At 41.8% G+C, this 24,701-nt stretch overlaps 1 long non-coding RNA gene across 1 annotated transcript in view; it reads left to right on the top strand.

The window, feature by feature from the left end:
• Positions 1-24,701, top strand: part of LOC118835282 — an 80,764-nt gene that overhangs the window by 12,639 nt on the left and 43,424 nt on the right. The window contains exon 2 of the long non-coding RNA XR_005009495.1: positions 7,414-7,470. This is a non-coding gene — a long non-coding RNA (uncharacterized LOC118835282). The remainder of the gene's footprint in view (positions 1-7,413; positions 7,471-24,701) is intronic.

Raw genomic sequence — 24,701 nt, forward strand, 5'->3', positions numbered from 1 at the left:
TCTCTTAATGTGCTGAAAATATTTCTCAGCCATGTGATAGTTATTTTCCCTTCTGGCCAGGTTTGGTTGCATATTAGGCCATTTCCCTTTAAGGGGATGGTGACTTCCACAATGCCTTTTTCCTAATAGGCACTTAATTAAATAGTAATAATAGCTAGCATTTATATGCCTCTTTATGTTATATGTTATATATGATCCTCACCACCATTTTGAAAGGTAGGTGCTATTAATGTGCCCTGTTTCCGGATAAGGAAAGGAGGCTAGGAGAGGTCACACAGCTAGCTAGTTAGTGTCTGAGACAAGATTTAAACTCAAGTCTTCCAGGCTCCAAATCAAGTCATCTGTCTGCCACCACTGTACCTCCGACCTTCCTAATTAATTGAATGTACGCATCACTTTGAGGGTCCGTGTTGTAGTTTTCACAGTTTAGTTTGTGGTTAGGAGAATCAAGGATCCTACCACGTGAGTTCCAAGTAAGAGAACCAGGAGCTGCTTTAGAAAGTTCTGTCAAGTTTTGATACATTTCCCAGCAGCTATGGTGTTGAAGTTCACAGTGAAGTCATGAGAAAGTGTGATGTGGTAGCTTCAAAGTGAGGCTCCCCCTTCTAGGCCTTACATGCCTGGGAAAAGCCCCCTTCCCAACAACGCTGCACCAGATGACCATCAGGGAGAGCCTTTTATTTTCTGGAAACTGAGTCCACTCACCTAAGTATGTCTTGTGACATAATAATAGTGGTGGTAATAAAAACAAGATGACAACAGGAATAAATGAGCCTTTCTAAACTGAATGGTAACAAAGCCCCACACCACACATATAAGGCCCCTAACAGATCTTTGTGAATTCAGCACATAAGCTGAACTAGACCCTGAGAACTGTTAGAGAAAAAACACAACTCCCCAGACAGGACATTGATCTGTTAAAAAAAAAAAACCCAAAAACATAAAAGTAAAAACAACTTTTAGTAGATTTTGCAGTTGCCAGGTATTCACAACCTCCCGAGCTTCCACATACAGACCCTAGGAAGAACTTTAAACCATGTGGGACTGGATGAGGCTCCCAAACCTTGCCAGAGGTTGCTCCATACACGTCATCTCCAAGGTCCTTTCTGCTTTAGAATTGTCCTGACGATGCCTTCAGGGAGCTTACTGAATATGAGCTCACACATGACAATACGCTCATTCATTATGGAAAGAAGACGCTTTATCCCGTGTGCAATAGTCCATCATTAAATAGACAGTGATGATAGATGTAAGTAGTGCCTTGCCCTTGATGATAACAGTACTAGTAACAGTGATTAAGGTTGTTGAATGATCATTTCAGTCCTCCAAGGAACTGTGATTTCATCAAAGGTGCTTTTTCCCACCTTTTAAAGAAATTAATTCAGGCTTTTCACTGGAAGGTCAAATCCTGAAACTGAAGCTTAAATAGATTGGCCGTATAAGGAGAAAGCGAGGCTCACTGGAAAAGACCCTGATTGAAGGCAAAAGGAAAGGGGACAGCAGAGGACCAGCGGAGGACGAGATGGATAGAGAGTGTCATGGAAACAGCGAACGTGAACTTGGACAGATTTCGAGAGATAGTGAAGGATAGGAGGGCCTGGTGCCATGGCCCACGGAGTCACAAAGAGTGGACCAGGACAGAAAGACTGAACAGCAACAAGTGTTCCAGCTATGCAGGCTGTATTCCATATACATTCTATTAAGTGACTATCTTTATGGCTTACTGTAGCTGAAAAGATTCATCTCCAAGATGGCCAGCCCTCTGGTAATAAACCAACCTGAGCTTATCAGCGCTGGTCCTTGGATGACAAACATACAGTCCATCACTGGGATCATATTGGAAGCTCACCAGCTTTCTTAGCCACCTTTGAGGCTGGGAATTTGAACAGAGGCGTGGATAATTTATGCTGTCTACCTTCAGGCACTTTTTTTTTTTAAGTTAAAATGTTGCTATACAGAAACTTAACTGTTCCTTGAATTATTTTTTGCCTTCTCACCCACCCACTGTTATTGAAACATAACTATACCACAAGTCTATAGCAGAGAGAAAGTAAACAGGACCAGGCTCTAGGGGAATGGGGAAAGCCATGAGAAAACTCTCAAGCTGCTGATCATTTGCTGTGGCTCCAACTCGGAGTCATTGTACAAAGTTGGTACTCTCAGTTTCTCTGATCCTCCCCCTCCAGAAAGTTGTGGTGCCATGAAAAGTTGAGGTTAGCTTCCTTGGATGGTAGGCAATATTTGTTCTAAAATATGCGGGGCAGGAAGTCATGTGCAACTGTGTCCTTTGAAAGGGTGAGATATAGAATAGTGCAGCCTGATAAGGTTAAAAATTGACACATAGATAGATAGATAGATAGATAGCTCTCCTAACTGATTGGCAAAATTCAGCTAAATGCCTCTGACATTTATTAGTCTCCACTGTATGCATAGAGAGCACTGTGCTAAGTGCCAAGTGTAGCTGACAGTCCTTGCCCTTCTAGAGCTAATATTCTACTAGGTCCGTCAGACACATGTACCTGTAATTACCTATGGTACTTTGTAGTAAATGATAATCGCATTGGAGAGATACTGTGCAAATTGGTAGGATAGAAGACTTTTTATGTTTCCCCCATTCTTAATAATGTTAACAACAAATATGATTTAAAATTTACGAAGCATGTCATGTCCATTATACCCTTTGAGCCTCACAATTCTGAGATGGTAGGTACTATGGGTGTTATCCCATTTTACAGATGAAACTAAGGCTCACTGAGGTTGACTCTAGGCTGTGGTTACCTAGCTAGGATTTATAGCCCACTCTTCCTGGCAGTGCTGCCTCATTTGTATTTGGGACAGAGATGACAACCAATAATGTAAGCAACCAGAAGTTTAAAAATAGAGTCTGAAAGTCTTCTGCCCTCGGAATGTCCAGCCAATTTTCTTTGAGGCCTTTGTTGTAAGTAATGGCTGCAGAAACGTTAATTTTGCATTTTTTCTGTGCTTCCCAAGGAAAAATCTCTTTCTCAAGCTGACATTTAATTTCTTCTTCAGGGCTTAAAGGGAAGAAGTTGAATTTGTATATTTAGCATGAACTGCCTGTTGATGGGTCAGATTTCAGGCTATCTCTAAATCTCCCTTTAAAAATAAAGCAGGGCCAGAATTCAGGTCCATTTAACAAGTGTTTATTAAGCATCTACTTTGTGCTATGTATTTTTCTGGGAGGGGAGGAAGGTGGGAGAGGGGCAGGTGGGGGTGGGATTAGTATAAAGTTTGGGTAAGACATTGGTGCAGTTTGGGGTTGCTGGGAACCCTGAAATGTCAGGGTACAGGGCGGCTTCTGCCTGGAATGGATTCGTGCACTCAAACCTTTTTCCAGGCAAGGAGCAGTTTATTATAACGCCAATAGGAGCTGGCAAGATTCCTAGTGCGTCTGCAGCTTGATGAGGATGGGACTGATACTTATATAACAAAAAAAAAAAAAAAAAAGGAAAAACGTTCAGTGAAAAGATCTTGATGGGATTAAGGAGTACCAAGTAAGCTAATGAAGTAATCAGGGTGGGCTTGGGTGGGCCAGATGCGGTGGTTGGAGGGCCAGCAATGTGGGCTACTGAATTGTATGGGAAAATTTAGGGACTGGGTTGCTTTCAAAGACATGGTCTTTTCCTTTTAGGGGTCCAGGTCCCATCACCCCATCAGTATAAGTAAGTAAAGTTCTAAGTGAGGTTAAAGGGTGTGTGTGTGCGCGTGTTCGTGTGTGCCCACATGAGTTCATTAACTACTGGAGGAATCTGACTTTCTGGAAGAGATTGTTTTTAAACTGGGATGGATGTAAAAGGTAGGTGGGAATTAAATGGGAGGGAAGGAGAAGAGGAAAGGATATTTTAGGCCTGGAGAGTAATAGCATGAGCAAAGGCCCAAAAGTATGTGCAGGCTGTCCAGAGTATAGTCTGGCTGGGAGGTGGAGTGTGTGAGAGGCGTTTGAAAAGGTAGTTTGGCCGCAGTTATGGGAGGGTTTGAATGCCAGGCAAAGAAGTTTCAGTTTACCCGGTAATTAATGGGGAGCAGGCATGATCTAGCTAGATTCAATTCAGTTCAGTTAGCATTTACTCATTCTGCTATGTGTAAGGCACTGTGCCAGGCACTGGACATACAAAGACAAAAACTCAAGGAACTTAGGTTTTACTGAAACCCATGTATAAAGCTTGTCCCACAGCTTGTTGAAGGATTGGTTTAGAGGAGTGATAAAGAGCATAGGTAGGAAGATCTATCATGAGGCTATAGCAGTAGGCCTGGTAGATGGTGATAAGGGGGCCCTGACCTTGTTTCATGGCAGTGGAAATAGAAAAGAGGACGGTTGTGAGAGATGGCGGAGGTAGACTGGATAAGACTTTTCATTCATTTATTCAATAAACATTTATGAAGCCCCTGTACTAAGTGCTAGGGATACAAAAAGAGGCAGAAAGCTGTCCCTGACCTCAAGAAGTTTACAATCTAATGGGAGAGACACCGTGCAAACAAATATGTACAAAGTGAGCTATTGACAGGATAAATAGGAAATAATTAGCAGAAGGAATTAAGAGGGGTTAATGAAGGCTTCCTGTAGACATGGGATTTTAGTTGGGACTTAAAGGAAGCCAGAGAGGTCAGTAGTCCGAGCAGAGGAAAGAAAGTATTCCAGGCATGAGGGACTTCTTAACTGATAGGATTTGAGGCATGAGGGGAGAGGATGGAGTTAAAAATAATTGAATATGGGAGACTAGTAGAATGGTGGTACAGACAAAAAAAATAGTCCTTAGAAAGGGGAGCAGGTTTGGGAAGAAAGATAATAAGCTTGGTTTTAAATATATGGATTTGAGGTTGTCAGTGGGATGCCTAGGAGATGTCTTTACAGATGCAAGTCTGGAGCTCCAGGGAGAGGTTGACTGAAGATAGAGATGTGAGAGGGCCTTCAGAGAACAGGGTGTACGTGGTTATTTGAGGAGGAAGAATAACAGTCAACTAGGGGGATCAGGAACGGCTTGGCTTCCTCAAGGAAGCTCAACCTTCAAAGAAGCTAAGAATTCTAAGAGGTGGAAGTAAGGAAGAAGTTACTGTCTGGGTCTGGAGACGAAACGATCTGTCTCCAAGGTCCCTTTGCTGATATAAAGCTATGTGCTTATAATGATGTACTTTTTAAAGAATAGAATGGAAAGAGGGACCAGATACCAGTTATGTGGCAGTAGAAAGGAGAAATATAATGATTGTGTGGTAAATTACAGTGCTTGGTGAATAGAAATTTCAAGAGGCTCGATGGCTCCTGTAGAAGGTGGGATTTTAGTTGAGACTTAAAGGAAGCCAGAGAGGTTAGTAGTCCGAGCAGAGGAAGGAGAGTATTCCAGGCATGGGCTTTAGTGGTCAGTGAAAGTTTAGAAAGGAGTGAAAAGTAGAAATCTCCCCAAAACTGGCTCAAAGAGAAGCCAGTGGCCTCAGAAAGCCCGAGTTTGGATCCTGCCTCAGACACTTAATAGCTGTATGATCCTGAACAAATCGTTGAAATTGTCTCATTTTCTTCATCCTGGAAGATGGAGGTAATAATGCCAGGCTCCTAAAGTTGTGGTGAGAATCAGATGAGGAGTTATATGTGAAGTACTTGGCAGTGCCAAGACCCTGAGGTGGCAGAGAGACAGATGAGTGAGGGGGACAGTTTGTAGGGACTGCGCTTAGAGAGCTTTGTGAAGTGGGGCTGGAAAGGCAGGAAAGAGCCATAGTTTAAGGGGCTGGGGATCAGCTAAGAATTACAGATGTATTTTCTTTAAAATGGCAAAGAGCTGGTGGTACTGGAAAATTTTGAATAGGGAAATTGAGGGGGAACCTCTTTCATGATCCTCATTCTTCCCAATAGAGTAGGAGACACAGTCATAATTGGATGAATAAAGAGAATAAAAGGTTTGTAATAATCACTGCGTTGAGGTGGCTCAGTGGATAGTGTCCGGCCTGGAGTCAGGAAGACTCATTTTCCTGAGTTCAGATCTGGCCTCAGACGCTTACTAGCTGTGTGACCCCAGATGAGTCATTTAACCCTGTTTACCTCAGTTTCTCCTCAATAAAATGAGCTGGAGAAGGAAATGGCAAACTGGTCCAGTATCTTTGCCAAGAAAATCCTAAATGGAGTCATGGAGCTTCGGACATAACTGAAATGAAACAGCAGTAATCCCTGCGGGATATGAGATAGGGAGTAAGAGTTTGTGGTCGAAGGATCATACACCAGCAGTGTAGGCTCATCTGAGGTTGCAAGGTTATGCCACTGTTAGTACAGTCTTTTTTGGGGGGTTGGGGTGGGGAATCAGTTGCATCTTTGAGGGCCAGTGACTGCATTTCATAGACTCGCGGAAGTATCCTATCAGTCCTGACGCTGTGGGATTTTGTATGCTCCATATAGTGACTTCTCTAGGGAGCACAGATTTAGAAGAGAGTTATGAATAAGTGAATATGAAAATAGAAAGTCCCTTTGTTGGAAGCTGCCATTTTTTCTTTTGCTGTTCTGTGGAATTGAAACGGTTCTGCTCCTAGGGGCCTACTCACTTACATCTTCCTCCCTTAGGACAGCACACCTGGGGAGTTGTGGGGAATATTCTTGGATGAAAAATGAGTGTGCGTTACAAATATGTTTTGCTAGATACCTAATCCATTTTCTGAGTTATTTATGGCGAGCTTTCTGTCTCCATATAGTGGTTTAAGGAGAGCTGCCTTTTAAATAATAGAATGGCAATTCATAGCTTCAGAGGAGTTCAAAAGCTTTGCTGACGTGATCTGATCCCTGGCACATCCCCCAGCGTTGGTGGGGGCTAGCCTCTTCTTCAGTTTATAGACGACAGAGCAGGTATGGAGCTGCAGCTGGTGCAGAGGACCTGGGTTCACATGGATCCTCAGATCTGCCACCTTTGTGAACTCAGGTATAACACCTAACCTCTCTGGGCCTCAGCTTCATTATCTATAAAGTAAGGGGGACCTCTGAGGGGGCCTTTCAGTTGGAGATCTCTGATAATGTGACCTAAATTTCCTAAACCTACAGGAACCCACATTGCTGGCATTGGATTCTCCTATCGCTAAGAGATGGGTCTTGTCCTTGTGTGGACCCGTTCTATTCCACCCCTCTTCCTTACCTGGCACACCTCCTACTGCTCAATTTTCCTCACAGGGTTAACATTTTTCTTAGTAAACACTAGTGACCTGAGAAGGAAGGTCCTTGTGGTGATAATTTGCATGTCAAGGTTTTAAAATCTTCTTTCCGGGTCTGGCTAGTGGCAGGTGTCCAGTCGGTGAAGATCACATAGGTCTTTCCTCCTTACGTTGCATATAACCTTTCATGCTTGCTTTGAACCAAGTCTCTGTTTCTTGAGGTTTTGAGAAAGGGTGACTTTTTAAGCCTTGTGTGGTATTTTTGTGTTACAGGTTAGTCAGTCAGAGAAGAACTCTGGTCTGCCTGGAATCTCCTGGGTCTTCTGGCTGGTGAGTATTGGGTCTATATCTCTTCAGCTCCTCCTGTACAGTACACTGGATTGTTGTCAGACGAATAGCCAGCTAGGATAGGGTTTTGAGAAAGTTTAAAGTCATCCCATTTTAAATTTGTATAAAGAGATTGCTAGACAGTCCTGAGGGACTAGAGCAGGAGTTCTTACTCTTTTTCATGTGGGATGGGCCCCCTCTGAATGAATGAATGTATGTATTAAGCATGTATTAAGTGCTTCCTGTATGCTATGATTTTGTATAAAGTGTGAGGAAATAAATTAGAAAAGTAAAATAGTTTCTGCCTTTAAGGTGCTTACCTTCTAGTGGAGGGAGACAACATACATTGAAGGATTCAGCTTTCAAGTCCAGTGGAGGAGTTTTGTGATCCTCAGACTGCAGCAACTAATCACATGTTAATGCCTCTTTTTTAATGTCATTTCCACTGATAAAATGACACTATTTCCTGACATTGAACCATTGGACAATGCCAAGGGCTCTGGTGGCACGAACTTCCTTTTCTGGGTTGTCAGTAGTAGACCTTTTTTCAGAGGTTAATGTTTTTAAATGCATACAGTGAAATACAGTTTTCAATTATCTTGAAATACAGTTTTCAAAATATTTAAAAAGTTCATGGACCCCAGGTTGAGAATCCCTTGTTTAGAGTTTTTCCTCTGGGCTCAGGTAAGTCCCCCTTGTTAGTGGGTTGTAGTGTTTCTCCATTAATATTTTTGTGGAATATTTTAGAGGAAGACAGATACATCTTTCGGTTTTCTGATTTGGATTTTCAAATGTGTTACTGAGAATGAGAAAAATAATAGCTGACATTATATAGCGCTTTGTGTTCTGCAGAGCACTTACATGTAATACCTCATTTGGGTCTCACAACAGTCTTAGGAGATTTGTGCTGTCATCCATTTTCTAGGATGAAGAAAGTGAGACAGAGAAGTTCATTGACTTACCTAGGGTCAGACAGCTATTAAGTGTCTAAGGCAAGATTCAAACTCAGGCCATCCTGTCCCCGACACCACCTGTCTCAGCTGTTCTATGTCCTTCAGCAACTGGCTTACCTACAAGGGCTGGGCCATAAATGAGGAAATAAAGGATTAAGAAAAAATGCATCCTAGTTTAATAATTGGTTATTAGTATGATAGAAAATAATCTCCTATCTTCCTATTTAATCCCCTTCAAATTGTCCAAATCTTTTTTTTCTCCTCAATGAAAAAAAAACCAAGAAAGTAGAAACTAGTTACAATGCTCTTATCTCCCCTCCTACGAAACATACTACCATTATGAAAGTACACAAAGATGAGCCCTATCTATCATGTCTACCTTGGAATCTTTTGTGTTGACACAGGAGAGACTTTGGACTTTTGGGAAAGAGTAGAATAGACATGAAGTAGGCTTGTTTTGTCAAACATTGTGTGGCATGTATTGCAATGTCTACATACTAATGGTGGAACTATTTTTTTAAAATCTTATTTATTTTACTTTATGAAATGAAACAAGCATTTCCATAACAGTAGAAAAAAAGATGATTGTTCATGAAACTACAAATCTATTATGTTTAACTTGCTATTCCTTTTAAATATGATTATCTAAATTTCTTATTTCCTTTTTTTCTCTTCCCCCTGATGACTATCATCACACACACACACACACACACACACACGTATGTGTGTAGAATCATTCTGTACATACTTCTGTTTATCGGTTCTTTCTCTGGCTGCAGATAGCATCTTCCCTCATATATCCTTTGTAGTTAATTTGAATATTTGTAATAGTCAAAATGGCTTAGTTACTCAAAGTTGTTCTTAAAACAAGATTGCTGTTACTGTGTACTAACAAGTTCCCTACCATTCTCCCTCAGCCCCAGTGGCAGCACCCAAGGGTTGGGGCGGGGTGGTGGTGGGGTCTTCCCCAGCCTGCCTCATCTAATACTACCTTTTGAAGCATTCCTCTCCTGGTTTCCTGGGGTCTTCCTTCTGCTGCAACTGATTTTGTGTCAGTTAGTAGTATTATTTTCACGTCATGAAGTAGAGATTTGGTTTGAGGACTGTTCCTGATCTTTCCAATGTGACCAGCATTGCTAGTTATGTTTGGTATTTGTCAGTAGGATGTCATGGGTTGAGCCTTGGTTGGCACATTCCATCTAGCCTGGAGTTCCTGAACAGATTCCCCATTTCTTTTATTCACCAGGATCCATGTCACTGGTAAAACAGATTGTACATGCTGTGAGCACAAACTAGCTATGTGGGATGTTTAAAGTACCTCCTTTGCTTTTCCTGTACTCATTAGCTAGAACCTCTGGCAAGCTAGCCCTTGGTTTGACTCTGATTTGGTTGTTGGAATAGGAGGCTGGGGATAGTTAAGTAGGTAATGAACCGCTTTTCACAGATGAACTGGACCCTGCCATTTTTAGTTCCTCATCAGTAGAGGTTGCATGACCTATTCTCTAGGATGCTAGAGGATGGATTTCCACTGAGGTAGACGAACAGACTAGGTGACCTCTGAAGGCCCTTCCAACTCTGATGTTCTTTGGCTGTGACTCATAACTAGTGACTAAGTAATAAACACATCTTTTGGTGGGTTGGCACAGTTTGGTGGTACATGGTAGGTGCCTCCTTGATAATTTTTTTCCCGTTAGTGCCTTTTGAATTACCATTTCAAGTTATCTGTATGCCTGTTTATTTTCAAGAATGGTTTATGCTGAGGGATTACTGTTGGTCCTTATCTGGAAAATGAACATTTGGGTATTGTTTCCTTTTGATATGCAGTGCCACACATGGGTTTTATGTTTGAGAGTGGGACCATTGGCTAGGTAGGTGAGCTTGTCTTTCTGTCTTGGCATTTCTTGGAAATGAAGGAACTGTGCTCACAGACTAACTAGGTCATTGATAATCTATTTTGAAGGGAATATGGCCACAGCTACATGAATCTTTAATTTCCAGATCAAATCCTGTTGGACTGGTTTACTAGGGAAGCAGGCAGCAAGCACTCCCAGGTTGGTCGTATGAGTATTTATAAAGTGTTAAGAGTCTGAGGGTAATGAAGCACTTGAGTTCTCTTTTCTAGGTAGCAGTGTAGAGGTTTTTAAAAACCCTCAGGACAAGGACTGCATCTTTTTTTCCTTCTAACCTGTTCTGTGGCGTATTCTGAAAATCATTGGCCCTTAATGACTGCTCCAATTTTAAATTTTGGGTGAATCTGCTTTTTTTCTTTCTTTTACACCGTCATCTCATATTTTAGCTATGCAAATGAAGATCTTTCTAAAGAATTGATGAGCCCTACAAATCGAAGTCACTCTAGAGCTCTGAGGCCCAGATGTACCGCAGTGTTCAAGTATTAAGACATCAGTATATAGTGGAACTTGTATTAAACTGCTTCAGGAACTTCTGAGCATGTGCAGGATCGCATTGGATTCGTGCTTGGCATAATCTGACAGGACCCAGGATTTGCACTAGTTCAGTGGGTTTGCTCCAGTTTCCTGACTGCTCACTTCTCTGGCTTCCTTTAAATCCCAACTAAAATCCGACCTCCTACAGGAAGCTTTCTCCAACTCCTCTTAATTCCAAGGCCTTCCCCTCTGTTAATCCTATATATAGCTTTGTATATGTTTATTTTCATGTTCTTCCCTCTGCACCTGTTAGACTGGGAGCTCCTTGAGGGCAGGGCCTGTCTTTTGCCCCTAATAGTAGGTGTTTAATAAATGTTTACTGGATTGAATTAGACTTTTGAAACTTTTTTGCTATTTTTTCACTCAAGTGCATCTCTGGTCGAGTACTTAAGAAACTCTTTCCCCACATAAAGATATTAAAACTAAGTCTGAAAAATTTGCACTTGACAAGTTGCCATATTTACATGAAGAATCTACCCTTTTCCCTCCCCCCCCCACCCAAGGAGAAACAGGGTACTTTTTTCTTTTTATAACCTGCCCCCGCCCCCTAGCTCTTCCAGGGTCCCCTTCCTGTTGCTATGGCCCTCAGCTACAGCAATCCTGAACCTCTGAAGGCTTGGGAAGAGCAACCAAAGAGGTGTTTAATTAAAATCTGTTTTCTGAAAGTAAAAGGAAGACTGTGAAACCACTCTTCACTGTTTTTCAACTGCTCTTATTAAACTTTCAATCATTGTGTTCCAAAAGGGAATCCAGCCAGAGCAGCAAGAGGGGAGGAATTACCTTTTTTCCTGGCTATAGTCATCACAAAAAACCAGCTCACTGCCTGAGTGTAACTCATATTCCCTCCTCCTGTCCTCCCCACATCCTCCAGTTAATCGTTAACACGTTTTCTTCAAAGTTTAGGGAAATTATGAAAGTAAGTAGGCATGTTTTATATCATAAAGGACACATAAAGCTTTGGACTCGGCACAATTATTTATGTCCATTTAGTGTTTCTAGGGTAAGATAGTGCTGAACTCAGAGACCTCTAGAGTCTGGGACTCGATATTTTTGCATTTTTGATCACTGAATTGAAAATACCCTCATGACTTTCTTTGTGCTTTGTATAGCTGAATAAACTGCCAGTTGGAAGAGACCTAAAAAAGCCATCTAGGCCAACCTTCTCATTTGACAGATGAGAAATTGGGCCCAGAGAGACTAGATGACTTGTCCAAAGTCACGCAGTTACTAAATGTGAAAGGTGGGATTTGAACCAAGGTCCTCTGACTCCAAAAGCCAGTGAGCTTTCCGCTGTATCATGCTGTGTTTTTGGAGACAACTACAGATGAAAGGTGATATTTTGGGACTTTATGAGTTCTGATTTTGTGAAAATCACTACTTTCTGAACTTCTCAGAGTTAGTGAAGCCTCTAGTTGATGGAGTCAGAAGAAAACAGGAACTGGTGGGCTAATGTCAGTGAGGAAAAGTGATAGGAAGACAGTCAGATATTGGAAAAAGAACAGTTGATGTGCAGTGGGGGCAGGGAACTGAGTCTTCTGCTTCTTCCACTTAATAGCTGTGTGGACTGTTCTATGCCCCCCTAAAGATATGGTACATTTTCCCACCTCTGTACCTTTGCTCAGGCTGTGCTCCATGTATGACCTGTCCTTCCCGGTCTCTTACCATTGTAGTTCTGACCCATCTCTTAAAGACCAGTTCAGATTCTGCCTTCTCCATGAAGCCATCTCTGATTTCTTCTCTCTGCTTCGTAATTATCCCAGCTAGCATTTATATAGCCCTCGGAGGTTTGCAAAACCTTTTTACATATATAGGGTGTCCCAAAACTTTTGGTGCAGTTTTAAGCTCATTTAGACGAGAGGTTCAGGCTTAGATTTTTCTAACTCCAAGTCCGTTGCTGTATCTGCAACACCACCTAGTTGCCCTTCTCCCCTACTTGGTCATGATCCTTTCTGTGTTTGACCTCTACAGTACTTTTTAGAGTGTCCTCTTAATTCATGTAATACTGTGCATTATAGTTACCTAGGTTTTTACTGCTTTGTCCTGCTAGGCTGTTGGCTCCACAGGGCAGGTACTGTGTCTTGGCCAGAGTTTGAATTACCCTTAGAACCTAGCACAGTGCTCTTTACCCTCCAAATAAATATTTGTCAACTGAGAACAGAGGGTGGGATAGTAGATAAGAGTATTGGCTTCAGAGCCAGGAAGACCCGGATCCAATTCAAGTCTTGTCCTGACAGTTATGGGCTATGTGACTAGTCAACTCCCTAACACTAAGAAATTACAGAAAAGGTACCGACCTGCAACAGTAAAGGGAATTCTTTATCTAAGAATTTCCTACATCAGTGAAATCACCAGTCCAGGCTTTATCCTTGCCTGGAGCAGATGTGAGTGGGTAGGATGGTGCGTAAGGCCCTGCTTCATTCACGGGGAATGAGAAAAGGGTGGAGATTGTTTCTGGTGTTTCTATTCTGGATTGGGGTGGGAAACATAGCTTTCATTGGGAAGGATCTAATTAATTAGGTTCTTGGAAACAGTGCTATTAGTAATGGGATCTGCAAGAAAAAAATGGTGTCTCGGAAGAAAACAAAGGACTTTCTAGAATCAAAAGGTGATATTTCCCTCCTGAAACTGAAATAGCAGCATCAACTATTGAAACAGAGGCTATGCCATCTAGTCTCATTATGGGATTTTGGAGGGAGCCTAATGAAAAGACAACCCTGCCATCAGTAGATCTGATAAATACGGCACACTGAAGTTATTGACTGTTAAAGTCCCCTGTTTGACCTACGCTCAGAGCTGACTACGTGGAAATAAACATTTGAAATGTGAATGGCCCAAGAGAATGGATAGTGTTCCCGAGGTGCCTGGTTTTACTCAGCCTTTGGTTCTTCAAGTGCGTGTCTTTTGTCTGCCTAGGCTGGAGTGGTGTTTCGCTTTGACAAGTTCAGGTCCTCTGTTCTGTGAATCCTGAGATGTTTTTTTCTGTTCAGTAAGACTCTTGGGAGAAAAGGACCATGCGATCATATCCTCAGAGCGGGGAGGGGCCGTCTAGTCCGACTCCCTCATTTTACAGATGAAGAAACCAAGGCAAGTTGTATGTAATAGATTTGCAGTTTCATGTGCAGTCATCCTTTTTATTATACTATGTTATAGAAATGCTTGTTTTATACCATAAATTAAAAAAAAATGCAAGTCCAGTGCTCTTGCTACTCCTCCTCCTCCCCGCCCCCCCCCCCCAAAAAAAAAACAACAAAAGACACCAAGGCCCAGAGAAAGATGAGTTGTTCAGGGATACCCAGATCATAAGTAGTTAAGGTAGGATTCGGACCAGTCCTTGGACTCATACCGTACCTAAAGGGGCAGGTACGTGAAAAGGAATATCTTTCTAAGATGGCTGATTATTTTTCATAGATTTCATTCTTTTATCCCACTTCCAACCCTCATGTAGTCAGGCCAGCGTAGAGAGTAAAAACTTGGAGCTAGCAGGTCTGGGGTTTTGTTCTTGCTCTGCCTCCGGCTACTTAGATGACTTTGGACAAGTCAGCTTTTCTAGACCTCAGTTTTTATATTTGTAAAACGAGTTTAGATTTGATCTGTAAGGCAGCTAGGCGGTATGGCGGCTGGAGCACTAGGCCTGGAGTCAGGAAGATTCGCATTCAGATGCCACTTCTGACACCTACTGGCTCTGTGACCTTGGGCGAGACCTTTGTCTTCCTCAGCTTCCTCAGTAATAGTGCCCACCTCCTAAGGCTGTTGTGAGGACTGAATGAGATGATTCTTGTAAAGCCCTTAACATGGGACCTGTCACACAGGCCCTGTATAATTGCCAGCTGTCACCATCATCATTATCCTAACTGAGGACCCTTCCAGTTTTGTCCTGTTGTGACGTTCTCCTAGCTCAGGGATTCTTAACTTGGGGACCCTGAATTTGTTTTTAAAGAATGTTTTGATAAATGTATTTCAGTATACTTGGTCTCCTTTGTAATTCTGTGTCTTTAATTTTAATGAATTTAAAAGCATTATTCTGAGAAGGGATCCATAGGCTTCACCAGATTGCCAAAGGGGTTCCCTGACACAAAAAGTGGCTAAGAACCCCCTGTCTGGGGATAATCTGGTTGTAGGATATCTTATATCTTTTCTGGGGGCCTGAACAACAGCTTTTAGGCAGTTCAGATCATATCGCATTTTCTGGAAAGGGACATCTGTGATATCATTGGCCAGCTGTTTTTCTTTCTTTCTTTTTTTTTTTCCTTTTTCCTATTGTTCCTAAATTGTCCTCTGCCTTTGTGTGTCAGGGATCTGTGATTTTGTTAATGTGAAGACTCCCTCCTCTGATCTGAAACCCATTCATATAGTCTCTTAGAGAGTTATTTCAAGCTCAGAGAAATTGTGTTATCACAGGGTCATACAGTTAATAAATGTCATAGGAGGGAATTGAACCCAGGTAGATATTTTAAGCACTATACCACACTTTCTCTCGTGCCCACCAAATCTCATTAAAATACTGCACAGAATAGTATGTCATGGCAGGGAGGCAGCTAGGTGGCACAGTGGATAGAGTGCTGGTCCTGGAGTCAGGAAGACTGATTTTTCAGAGTTCAAATCTCAGACGCCTACTAGTTGTGTGACCCTGGGCAAGTCACTTAACCCCATTTGCCTCAGTTTCCTCATCCATGAGCTGAAGAAGGAAATGGCAAACCACTCCAGCATCTTTGGTAAGAAAACTCCAAATGGGGTCACAAAGAGTCATGTGACTGAGCAACCAAAACAACAACCAAGCTGGTGGGCTGGCATGGAGTTGAAGTCAAGGTCTGGTTGAACACAGTGCTCTAACATCGAATGCTATCATAGCCAACCAGGGATCAAGGCCACTGTGTTTTTGGTGGGCTGGAGAGGACCAACCAGTGAGACTTTTGGATAAAAATTAGTTCTTGATAAGTAACAAGCTTCCTTCACACTCTGACCTTTCTGCTTTGGTATAGACTTGGCAGCTCTTATTTTGTGTGGGCCTCCAGGAAGAGTTGCTCAGTGGGAGGAAGGGTATGGAGTGGCCCACGTCACCTTTGAGACTGTAGATTCCCTTTGTTTGTGTCCTCGCTATGCTTTGCATCTGTCTTCAGTCAACCTTATCTTGGCTTTTGGTTTCTTCCAGAGAATGGAATTAATTGAGTTGTCTGCAGCCCACTTTCCACCTAATTAAACACTGGCCTGACAAACCCTGCCAACCCACCTGGTTTTTGTATTTTTTTTATTACCCGATGTGAAGGTTGGCTTTGTCATTGTGTCATGTTTGTGTCTTACTTTTAACCGGATAGTTGAATTTGTTGTTTGTCTTGGATTTGTGTTGTTGAGCCAGTCACTTAAAAAATATCACAGTATTGCTGTCTCTCACTTTTAACCTTTGAATTTCCTTTTCACTTCTTCAGTGGAAAAGTTTTAGAAACTTTATCGGTGATTGATTGATTGGTCCCCTTAAAAAAATTGCATCATTTCAAGTCATGTAACATTTACTCAGTGCCTCATGTGCCCAGGACACTGTGCTAAGCTCCAGGGGAGAGGGATCCTTGGGTAAAAATAGGCTGCCTGCATGGAGCTTAAGTTTAATGGGGAACAAATGACGTATACTTGTAATTATAATACAAATAATACCTCATAAATACACTATAGAAGGGTAAACAGTGCTCTAGGGATTCTGAGGGGGAAAGGTCATCCTGACTTTGGGAAGTTTCATGGAAGAGGTGGTATTTGAGTTCACAGGATATTAGCTATAGAACCTTTTACAGTCCAGAAAGATTGGGCTTTAAAGCATAGATAGTGTTGAGTGTTCAGGGGAGTGTTGCTGTGGCACAGAATATAAATACAATTAAGTGAGAAATAAGAGTATCCTTGAATTTGGCCCAAATATGAAGTGAATTTCTAGTGAATTTCATGAGTTCTTTATATTTGTTTTAATATTTTTTTCCAATTACATGTAAAGACAGATTTTAACATTCATTTAAAATCCCTCAATCCCTCAATTTCTCTCCTCCCTAAGATGGTACACAATTTGATGTAGGTTATATATGTCCCATCATGTAAAACATATTTCCGTGTTATTCATGTTGTACAAGAAGAAACAGACCAAAAGGGAAAAAAAAACCATGAAAAAAAACAAAGTGAAATGAGTATGCTGTGATCTGCATTGAGACTCCATAGTTCTTTCTCTGGGTATGGATAGCATTTTCCATCATGAGTCTTTCGGAATTGTTTTAGATCATTACCTTGTTGAGAGGAGCTAAGTCTATCAAAGCTGGTCATTGCAATGTTGCTGTTAATGTGTTCTACAGTGTTCTCCTGGTTCTCTTTCATTCAGCATCAGTTCATGTAAATCTTTCCAGGTTTTTCTGAAGTCTGCCTGCTCATCATTTCTTATGGAACAATAGTATTCCATTATATTCATATACCACAGCTTGGGCAGCCATTCCCCAATTGACGGGCAGCCCCTCAATTTCCAGTTCTTTGCCACCACAAAAAGAGCTGCTGTATTTTTGTACAGGTAGATACTTTTCCCTTTTCATGAACTCTTTAGAAGTTAAGATTAGGGCAAGCTAAATTTCTACTCCCCATTGCCTGTGTCTCTTATTTTCTAGTTGCATGCAAAAAACTTTTTTGAAGTGGGGTGACAGAAGGGAGGGCTGACTGGGGAACAGGGCAACCAGAATACATGCCATCTTGGAGTGGGTGGGGGGAGGGTAGAAATGGGGAGAAAATTTGTAATTCAAACTCTTGTGAAAACCAATGCTGAAAACTAAATATGTTAAATAAATAAATTAAATTAAAAAAAAGAAGAAGTTAAGATTAGGCAAATTGATTCCTTCAGAAGAGCGAGAGATCACTGGTAGGAAACTCATTCTATGTCTTTGCTATCCCTGGACCTTTTATCTATTACCTGCCATGTGAGTGAACTGAAGGCCTGGATGTGAATAGAACATAGCCCCTTTTGTTAGACAGTTTATAACCTTTTTTGGTCCAGACCTGTGATTTCATTGGTTAACTCTCAGTGTGGTTGAGCAGCTATTCTACAATTTAGAGTCTTAGAAGGTTGGCCTGGTCACTGGGAGGAAAAGTTTGGTGACTTGTCTATGGTTATACAGCCAGCAAGTGTCAGAGACTGGACTCCCTCCTAGGTCTTCTGGAAGCTAAAGCTAGCTATAGCAGTTACATAAGGTAAGATATGTCTGAAAAACCAGAGTTTACCTGTTCAGACTAAGCATTAAAAATACTGCACAAAATCTGGTGGGTCTTCCTGAGCCCTGCCACAAAGGTGTTTTAATATTGACAGCAGTGCTAGCCCCGTAGATTAGGAGAATGCTATAGTTATATTTACCCAGGTTTCAGATAAAGCCTTTCATGCCCATCTCCTTCCTCAACACAAGACCCTCCGACTCCAGATGGTGGGCATTTTCCCTGGCTGTCCCCTTGGCTGGAATTTTCTCCATCCTCATCTCTACCTCTTGGCTTCCCTGGCTTGATTCAATTTAACAAACATTTATTAATGCACTAGGCTAAGTGTCGGGGAAATAAATGATGGAAATGGTGAAGTCTGTTCTCAGTGTGTTTACGATGAAGTTAATAAGGTTCAGACAATTTCATCAAGTACAGACCAATAAAGAGGTGTGGTCTTATTTAGGAACTAGCCTGCCCAGTTGTGGCCCAATAGACGTATTTTTTAATCCAAACATTATTTGGATACAAAAAATATACTTTTAGCCTTCTTTTGTGCTTTATGTTGCCCCATTAGGTTGTAAGCTCCTTAAAGGCAGGGTCTTTTTTTTCATTTGTATCCCTAGCACTTAGCACAGTGTCTGACACATAGTAGGTATTTAATAAATGCTTATTGAGTGACTGACTTTAATGTCTTCCTTTTATAGCTTCCCTAGCACCAGTGTCTAGTGCATCATAAGTGCTTAATTCTTGTTGACTAGAACTCATTATCTATACTAAACAGCTCATCACTTTACTCCTTCACTAAGTAATGCCAGTTGTTTCTTAGTCCTTGGCCTCCTTGACCTGTCTGCAGCCTACTCTCCTGTATCCCAGGCCCAGGAATAAGATGTCTGAGACAAAAGGAACAATCAAAGACTCAGCTTCACCAAGGACTTGGGAGATCCTATAAGCAAGACTGACCCTAAAGTATCCATAATAGATAGGTTTATCCATCTTGAAGGTCTCCGGAAATGGAAATTCTGAGATCTCCCTAAGAGTCTTGGAAGTATTGGTTTATACACCATGCTGGTCGGGGAGTCCATTCATTTATACAACGAGAATTCATCGAGCACCTACTATGTGCTGGAGACATAAAGAAAAAGACAAAATAGTCTCTGCCCTAAAGAGTTTGTATTCTGTTGGAGAGGAGGGGGCGGAGGGAAGAATATATACTCAGAAGAACGAGAAAAGTAAGTCCATCTTCAGCTCTAACCCAGATTTCTCTTACTGAAATAAGTGGCTTTTTATTCTTTTTCTCATTCCTCTCTAAAGATAGATGAATGAATAAATGAATAGCCTTTATTACGCACTTACTATGCGCTCCATTCTTGGGGCTCCTAGTATGAAACCAAGATAGTCTTATCCTCAGTGAGCTTACGTTCTAGTAAAACGATACATATAAAGGGACAGTGACCAGTAAAGGGTGATCTATTTAGTAAACCAACATCTTTTTTAGATGGGGGCAGCTAGGTGGTACAATGGATAGAGCACAGGCATTGGAGTCAGGAAGACTCATCTTCATGAGTTCAAATCCTGCCACAGACACTCACTAGCTGTGTGACCCTGGACAAGTCACTTCACCCTGATTTCCTCAGTTCCCTCATCTGTAAAATGAGCTGGAGAAGGAAATGGCAAACCACTCCTGTATCTTTGCCAAGAAAACCCCAAAAGTGAGGTCACAAAGAGTTGGACACGACTGAACGACAATTCTCTACCCCTTTAACTGGCTTCACTGCTAATGCTTTCTCCTCCTCTTCTATTTTTTAGCTCATTGTCAAAGTAATCTTCCTAACGTACAGACCTGGATATATCACTCCTCTACTCAAAAGCTATAGTCTCTTCCTGTTACCTAGAGGACAAAACACAAATGACTTCCTTTGGCATTCAAGGCCATCCGGCTTTAATTCATACTGAACCAGAAAGAATGGTTCCAGGTGAATTTGGCATCCTCTTTTTTTATTCTGACCTCTCAAAGCTTCATACTTTGCTTTGTTCATGTCTCCTTGTTCAAGGCCACACCTTCAAGGCTTAACTCAGATTCTATCTCATCCATAATTCTAGTTGGTATTGTACTTATTTCTATGCCTGAAGTATCTCTAAATTGAAGAGAGAGGCTTGTCATTTTTCATCATTGTCTCTGCAGTGCCTAACAGTGCTTTGCACATGGTAGGTACTTCATAAATGTTTAAATTGGATTGGAGTGCTTTGATTGTTTCACATTATTTCGAAGTGAACCTGTAAGCTGGGGTGGGGTGGGGGGGGTGGTTGGTGGGGATGGATTGTATTTCCTTTCTGCTTTTTGTATAACCTGTAGTGCCAATGAGTAGGTGGCCCCCAGTGCTGCACTTGTGACGTCAGTAGAAAGTGAGTCAGATAGTGTGAGAAAAGGTACCAGTGTAGGACTGTCTAGGCAGGGATATACTCAAGGGGAGTTATTAAAGGCTTTTGAGTCTTTTTGAGTCAGTGAAGTGCCACCACGATATTTATTATGTAGGGGAGTTTTTAAACTGACAGAGAGCTATCATCAAAGCAGTGGGTGATCAGATTGTTGGGGATTGTTATACGGATTAAAGTTTGGTAAGACCGGTGGCAGGAAATCCACCTTTTAGGAGGCTTTTGCGGTAGTTCGGACTCTCTTTGTGATCCTTTTTAGGGTTTTCTTGGCAAAGATATTGGTGTGGTTTGCCATTTCCTTCTCCATCTCATTTTATAGATGAAGAAATTGAGGAAAACCAAATTAAGTGACTTTGCCCAGGGTTACCCAGCTCATAAGTGTCTGAGGCCAAATATGAACTCAGGTCCTCTTGACTCCATTTTATCCACTTCCCCACCTAGCTCACATATAAGGTGATAATAATCTGAACTCTAGGGTAGTGGTAGTGGTAGTGGTAATGGATAGATACAGGAGAGAGGTAGGGAGAAGACTCATCAGGACTTGTGACTGTAAGAGAAATCAAGGTTGCCTGAGGCTTTGAACCTGCATGATGTGACAATGAATGTATGAGTGACAAAGATAGTCAAGTGAGGAGCAGGAGCTATTTCAGGAGGAGGGTTTGGGGTGATGGTAGAATGTTCCTAGTGGAGATGTCCAGTAGGCAGTTGGAAATGTGAGAAAAGAGTTTACAAGGGAAAAACAAGAGATGTAAATTTGGAAGTCATCAACAAAAAATAGATGTGATTTCCATAAAGTATATATAGAAAGGCAGTGAGTTGAGCATTGAAGTGGAGATAACCTCCACATTTAGGCTAGTCTGCAAAGGAGGCAGATTGATTATGTAACTGGAAGGACTTTATCAGGTTAGGATTGGGTCCAGGCCATGTCTGAAAAGAATCCCGCCCCCCCCTTTTAAGGATCCCTGACAAGTAGTCCTTTACAGTGTGCTGGAAGATCTCCAGCGATGGAGAACTCATTACCTAAAATGGAGGACCAGGCCATCTGTAAAACAGGGCACACGAAAGGGAGTTCTTTATCTACTTGGTCACTCCAGCCTCTCAACCCAGCAACTGAAAGATCAAACCAAGGGGTTTGACATTGACCTGTCAGGGAGTCCTAGCTGATGAGTTGGAGCCTGTCAATCAGCAAGCATTTGTGAAGTGTATGCTATGTGCCAGGCATTGTGTTGAGTGCTGGGGATCTAACCAAAAAAGTGAGACAGTCCCTGCCCCCAAGGTACTTAGATTCTACAGATAGGTTCTTTAAACCTCCTACACAGCTGGTTTATGCTCACAGAATAGGCAGTCTGTTTTCTTGTGACATGAATTCCAGGAAGAATGGGTCAAAGGAGTTTAGCCATGAAATTTGGGCTGGCCAACCCTACCCCCTCCTCTTTCCTGTACCCATTTCTTTGTGACAGAACCCTGGTTTGCTTTCCTGACCACTTTGCTGAGGTGAATAACCAGAAAACAAAACCAACCAGATAAAAAATGTTTGCCCATCACATATGCTGTAGGTTAGATTTTTGCTTACAGACTAATTATTTTCAGTTTATTTTCACTGAATTCTTGCCGTCTGTTCACCTAGTCACTTAAGAGACCAGAATCATCTTGGAAAACTCTTGCCCTTTCCCCTTTTGTTTTTTATTCTGCCTTTGTATTGTTGCCTGCATTTGGAAATTGCATTTTCGGTATTATCATCCTGCTAATTATAATTAGTGTGTCAACTGCCTATCTACTTCTTGGAGTAGTTGCTGTAGATAGGGGCAGCTGGTTGGTGCAGTGGATAGCCCACTGGACTTGGCATCTGGAAGACTCATCTTTACAAGTTCAAATCCAGCTTCAGACATTTACCGGCTGTGAGACCCTGGGCAGGTGTCTTAACCTCATCTGTAAAGTGATCTGGAGGAGGAAATGGCAAACCATTCCAGTATCTTTGCCAAGAAAACCCCCAAAATGGGCTCATGAAGAGTCGGACATGAGTGAAGAACAAAAATCTCTGTAGATGAAGCTGACTGTTTTTTTGCTTGCTTTAATCCCATTGACATCCTTCTGTTGTTCACATTCTGAGGTGATTCTATAAGCCCCGCCATTCAGTGGGAATTGGAGACAACAGAGACACAAAGATACTGGTATCGAGGGGGACTGGGAGGATCTTCTTGTAGAAGGTGTGACTTTAGCTCGAATTTGAAGGAAGCCATTGAGGTACTAGAAGAAGGAACTCTCAAGTGCTTATTCTAGTTTTCTGTTCTAAACAATGGAGGGAACATAGCCACAGACTAAAAGCCGGTGAACTGACATGGTCTAATCATCTATTATTTTTTTTTCTTTCTCAGGTTTTGATTTTTGAGTTCTTTCCAGACTTTGCTAACTTTAGCAAATCAAGCCCTAACTCTCGTTCTCACTGTTCCCGCCTAAAATCCAGCCCTCATTTTTATTTATTTTTTTTTGCAGGCAATTAGAGTTAAGTAACTTGCCCACGGTCACACAGCTAGTAAGTGTCTGAGGCTGGATTTGAACTCAGGTCCTCCTGACTCCAGGGCCAATGTTCTGTCCACTGTGCCACCTAGCTGCCCTTGCCAGCCCTTATTTTAAACACCATTCCTCCTTGACTCACAACCTCATTTAATAGTTTTCCAGCTTCTTGTTTGTTTCCTACAGAATCAAAGACTCAAAGAACTAGCTCTGCAGGAGACCTCAGAGGCCATCTAGATCAACCTTGTCATTTAAAATGGGCAGATCAGAGACGTTAGAGGACAAGGTCACACCCCCACAGAGCGGGATTTGAACCTATATCCTCTTGACTCCAAAGCCACTTTGCTAAAGTTCCTTGAGCCAGGAATTTGATCTTTTCTCTATAGTCTAGAGCTTATTGTCGGTTATGTTTAATTAACCTATAAAACAGGAAGGCGGATTGAGGGTGAGAGTCCGGAAAACCTGGTTTCATGTCTTGCATCTGACACATCTTAGCTGTATGGCAGAGCACCAGGCACTTAACTTCTCAGTACCCTGGGCAGCTGTGGCCGTAGACAGATGACTTTGCGTGGGATGGAATCACAGGGATTCCCATCTTCCCAACTCCCAACCCCACCCTGAAACAACCTGCTCTAAAAGTGTCATCTGAAAGGTTCAGGATCACAAGGAGCATAGGTTAATAATAAATGTTGAGAACAACAACAAAGAGTGGTGTTTAGAACTGTGAGTTGCCAGAGGAAGATCAAGAAAGGGATAGGACTGCTTAGAATAGAAGATGAATGAGGTTAGAGAGAAGCCTATTTATTCTCGCATTGCCACATGTGTATTAGGGACATCAGCCGTACATTCTCTTAAGCCTATTGTGTTGTCTTGCACTTGGAATTTTTTCCATTGCTTCTCTCCTTTCAGGCTCACACTCTATCCCTATGCATGGTCCGTATTGAGTAAATGTTAGTTTTTTAGCAAACGTCAGGGAGGTATTACAGTGAGAATTGGACCCGGAGTCAGGAAGACCCCAGTTCAAATGTGGCTTCCAAACACTTATTAATCATCGGATGCCGGGTAAGTCATTTAACTTCTGTTTGCCTTAATTTCCTTTAAATACAGTAATAGCACCTGCCTTCCAGGGTTACTGTGAGGATCCAGTGAGATAATATGTAAAATGCCTACCACATTGTCTGGACCATGTTGTTAGTAAGTGGTTACCCTTCATGACCCCATTTGGTTTTTTTTGAGGAACTGAGGCGAACAGGATTAAGTGACTTGCCCAGGGTCACACAGCTAGTAAGAGGCTGGATTTGAACTCAGGAAAATGAGTCTTCTTAACTCCAGGCCTGGCACTTTATCCAGTTTGTCCCAGAAGTAGGCGCTATATAAATGTTTCCTTCCTTATTATTTTTTTCCTTAAATCATTTCTTTGTAGTACTTTCTGATTTTTAAGAATTATTTGTATTTCATTCTTCTGCTTTACTACATTGGTTTGTCTTTTTCTTGATAGCTTATTTTGTCTTTCTCTGAAAGACTAGGGAATGAATTTTGGTTTTTAGCCTCTTTGGTTGTTTAAAACCTTTTACTTCATCACCATTTATTTTTCTTAGATTCTAGCTGGCCAGAACTCTTTTGAAATCTCCTTTTTATCTAAAGCCCTACTATTTTTCTCTTCTAAGTTCTACAGAGATCCATCAAT

Source organism: Trichosurus vulpecula, chromosome 2, assembly GCF_011100635.1.
Source record: "Trichosurus vulpecula isolate mTriVul1 chromosome 2, mTriVul1.pri, whole genome shotgun sequence".
NCBI lineage: Eukaryota > Metazoa > Chordata > Mammalia > Diprotodontia > Phalangeridae > Trichosurus > Trichosurus vulpecula.